The sequence below is a fragment of the Gopherus flavomarginatus genome, chromosome 25 (assembly GCF_025201925.1).
Source record: "Gopherus flavomarginatus isolate rGopFla2 chromosome 25, rGopFla2.mat.asm, whole genome shotgun sequence".
In the NCBI taxonomy this organism is placed as follows: domain Eukaryota; kingdom Metazoa; phylum Chordata; order Testudines; family Testudinidae; genus Gopherus; species Gopherus flavomarginatus.
The window spans coordinates 15843029-15847833 of NC_066641.1; positions in this window are offsets into that span (position 1 = coordinate 15843029).

Sequence of the window (4805 nt, forward strand, 5' to 3'; positions counted from 1 at the left end):
TATATGATGCTTTGCTTCTTCAAACCATTCCACAAGAAGATCAAATTCTACTCTGGTATACTAATGCAATTTCACCAAAGTCAGTGGGACTGCACTGGCATAACAGACCAGAACTTGGTCTATTAACTAATCATCACAGCACCACTTGTGATAGAGAAACTCAAGCAGAGATTAAGTGATTTTCCCATTGTCACAAAAGCAGATGGATCTCCAGTCAGGGTTAGAATTCAGAAGTTCCTGATTCCCACTCGTGTGCTAATACCCCCAAAACCAATAAGCTGCCCATGTAGAATGGAATGGACAAGAGCAACACATCTCGAAGAACAACAGTTACGAAAGGTAGGTAACCGTTTATGTCATGCTAGCACAATACTCCTTATTTCTAAAGGATGGTTAAGTTACAGGCACTATGGGATTGATAATGTCCTTATTTGGATTTCCCTTCAACTATTAGGTGTCAGTTATGTACAGAGACCAAAGCCAGTCCTAGGGCAGTATAGTGTATTTGGATTCTCTTTGGTAATCCAAGCTCTGAGGCTGGGAATTGTGGCAGTAAAGTCACTTTCTATTTTTAGACAAGAGGAAGACATGTGAACAGTTGGAGTTCCTGGGGGTGGGGGAAGAAATATTGATATGCCTTTGCTGAAGAAAGGGGAGGGAAAACATCTCCCAAATTCTTCAGGAATTTGAACTTCCAGCAAATTTGCATGGTTAGGAAACAAAAACTAATGAAAACGGGAAACATGTTGATAGATGGCTTAGCCTGTGTCTCTGTTTTTGAACTGCTTGCACACACACTAGAGCTGCAATGCTATACTGTACATTGGATGAAGGGAAAAATGATATAGGCAATGCGTTAACTGAAAAATTAATTACATCAAAGTATTCATTTTCCTTGTATTGTATGGCCATTAGACCAGGTGTTTGGACTCCATTTTGTGCAGTCTGGGGATACACTTCAGCTAGAGAGTGAGCAAAATTTGAAATAGATTTAATAATGGAGAGAATCAGAAAAAAAACCCACCACAAGAGCTGTGTCTTTTCAGATGCCTTTTAAGAGGCCAGAAGAGTTTTAGCAAGCCGTCCTTACCATGCGCACAGTTTCTTTAAAAACTCAAGAGCATAGCCACATAAATGCACAAGTCCTCCTTTTCATTTTCCCCATATTCTTACAAAAGAAATCAAATGTCAAACTACAATTCTGTTAGTTGATGCTGTGTAAAGAATGTGATTTTAAATATAGACACATAAGGAAATTCTAAAAATTAAGACACAAAACATTAACTTGGATGCAGTGCACATACATAGTGACACATACATTTAACAACATAGACAGCTGAGCTGCCAAAGTATACACTGCTGTGGAAACCATCACTTTTGAATGTACACACTTTGCTCATCTAAATTGTCTGGTTTAAAAGTTGCCTGCAGAAGATTTTAAAAATTAGGCTTGTGCCCTCCTTTTGCTTCTTTAGGGTGAGGTAGAGTGACTGGAGGAGCTGATTATCTTTTCCTTAAATAACTGTCTGTTGGTGATGGGAATTTATTATAAATGAGCTTGGGCAGATGTGAATATTGAAAGGCAGCAGAAAATGGAGCAGCTAGAGCATCTCTTCTCCCTTCCCTATGATGAAAAAAAGATGTTTTATATGACTCTAATATTGTCTGAAAAGTACCTGAGTGAACACACATCCTGCACATTTAAAACCAGAAGGGATTATGGTAATAGTACTCATCCAAAAGGGCTTGAAAAACTCCTGGCCTATATTTGGCTTTTCAGTTCTAGCCCTGCATGCACCAAGTCATTGGTTTGATAAGTAAAATCCAGGCTGCTGCAATTTAATCTCTAGTATTGTGAAGAACACAAACAAGCTTGTCTGTGCTACTGTTCTACGTTAGCTTTATCTTATTGAGTACAATAATTAGTGCCCTGTTAAATGAACTGATGTTTGTAATATGCTTTAAAAATGTGTCCTATAAATGCTGTGCTTACTGTAATAAGCAGGATAGCAGACTGAGATACGGTACTGCAGACTGGATTCAGCTGCCTAGCCCCCCTTTATCACCAGATTCTAAAAGTGTACAGACTCTGTGCTGTGTGTATTTTGGCCCCCATTCCCCCTGACTGGTGTAACTATACAGATGTAATTAAACTGATAGGGATTTTGCATCAGTGTAAAACAGGAGTACTGAAGTAACACCTGTGCAAATTTTCCTAATCTAAACAAGCCCGTAGAGCCAATATTTCACAAATAAGCATTAGGAAAAAGAAAATTTCAAGCAGTGTAACTTCACCAAAATTATAGAGTAATTTTTTAAAATTGTTTATCAGGTGAGGTTTAAAATGTATGTTATCCAATATAGTGATCCAGCAACTAAAAAACTGGAGTGAGTTCGTTCATGGATTAGACCACTGAATAGTCTGACAACAGTTTTCAAGTACATAAAAGGTTGTTACGAGCAGGGAGAAAAATTATTGTTCTTAACCTCTGAGGATAGGACAAGAAGCAATGGGCTTAAATTGCAGCAAGGGTGGTTTAGGTTGGACATTAGGAAAAACTTCCTAATTGTCAGAATGATTAAGCACTGGAATAAATTGCCTAGGGAGGTTGTGGAATCTCCATCATTGGGGATTTTTAAGAGCAGGTTGGACAAACACCTGTCAGGGATGGTCTAGATAATACTTAGTCTTGCCTTGAGAGCAGGGGACTGGATTAGATGACCTCTCGAGGTCCCTTCCAGTTCTATGATTCTGTGTTTCCTGTGCTCCTATTGGCTAGAAGGGACTAGGAACAGAAAAAGATAACTCTTGAAACTAATGTTGTAGCTGTACCCTGTGCTTAGTCTGGAAACAGGTTCTTGGCTGAGGAAGTGTCAGAATTTAGGAACTTGTTGAATTATTGTAACCTCACTGCTTCAGAACTGTATTTAATAAAAGTTCAACATTTTGTTAAGGAAATTGTATGGGTTCTTTGATTCTTCCACATGCAGCTGATAATTGGAGCGCACTTTTTGCCAGTGGTAGATGGGTCAGGGTGGTTCCCCTCTCTGGCATGGCTAATACTTTCAGCTACAACCCAGTTCCCATGCTGCAGTGGCTTCCTCTAACTGCCAAGCTCTGGCAGCCCCAAGCCTCTTTCTTTGTGGCCTCACAGAAGAAGGAAAGAGAACAATTGTGTGCATGTGAGAGGAGAATGTTGGGCTGATTGGGGAAGAGAGGGAATGGACTAACAGCAGTGCTATTTCTGTGGGACTGTGCAACTTGAAATACTCCTCTTCTGATGTGACATAGTCCACGTTCATTGACTTCTAAGCATATTGTAAAGCCAATCTTTACAAACAAGTATTGGAGAGGACTGTGGTGTTTGGGACTCTTAAAGTAGTTCCACGGAGTGGTTTTTAGATTATTTTTTGCAACCTGGCTGCTTTGATTTTAGAGGTGACAGAAGGCGGGGGGGAGAGGAATGTATTTGCTGTTTTCCTTTTGTGTTTAAAGACATGGATTGCAATTTTTAATGGGGTTCGGGCTAAGAACTTGTGAAAACACTGTATAGTTTACAATAGAGAGATCCAATTTCTTTAGCCTCAGGATCAAACATCGTCTCAAAAGTCAAGGACCACACTCTACACATTGAGGTAGAGTCTCTGCCTCCTTTTGGCAACTGAAGAGGGAACCTAATTACCCTGCTGGGGATTACCTGGGAATCTCCAGTGGGTGTAAAGCTGGCATATCTGATTCCTGCACCCCTTCTCCTAAAATCTCTAGCACAGGGGGCATGTTAGGTTGGCAAAAGGCATGTTGGAGTCGGAGAGGGACAAGTGGTTGGCATTTGCTGCATTCTGGCTATTCCCCATCTAATTTATGATCCTCTGGGAACAACAGCCAGCTGGTGTACATTAGAACTGTCTTCAGGCTGCTCAAACATGGATGGGGTCATGGAATCTAGGAGCCATAGCTGGTTCCCTTCCCCTCTTCTGTGATGCCCTGAGTAGAGCCTACAAGTCCACTCAGTCCTATTTCTTATTATATCAATTGCTAAGACAAACAAGTTTGTTTACATCGATGGGAGATACTGTTGCCTGCTCTTTATTTACAATGTCACCTGAAAGTGAGAACAGGTGTTCACATGGCACTTTTGTAGCCAGCGTTGCAAAGTATTTACATATCAGATATGATAAACATTCGTATGCCCCTTCATCCTTCGGCCACCATTCCAGAGGACATGTTTCCATGCTGATGATGCTCATTTAAAAAAAAAACCACATCAATTATATTTGTGACTGAACTCCTCAGGGGAAGAATTGTATGTCTCCTGCTCTGTTTTACCCATATTCTGCATATATGATGACCCAGCACATGTTCGTTTTAAGAACACTTTCACTGCAGATTTGACAAAATGCAAAGAAGGTACTGATGTGAGATTTTTCAAAAATAGCAACAGCACTCAACCCAAGGTTTAAGAATCTGAAGTGCCGTGGCGCATGCTTTTAGAAGACTTAAAAGAGCAACACTGATGCAGAAACTTCAGAACCCAAACCACCAAAAAAGAAAATCAACCTTCTGCTGGTGGCATCTGACTCAGCTGACGAAAATGAACATGTATCAGTCCACACTACTTTGGGTTGTTTTCAAGCAGAAACTATCATCAGCATGGAAGCAAGTCCTCTGGAATGGTGGTTGAAGCATGAAGGGACATATGAATCTTTAGCGCATCTGGCACGTAAATATCTTGCAAAGTCAGCTACAACAGTGCCATGCGAACGCCTGTGCTCACTTTCACGTGACATTGTAAACAAGAAGCAGG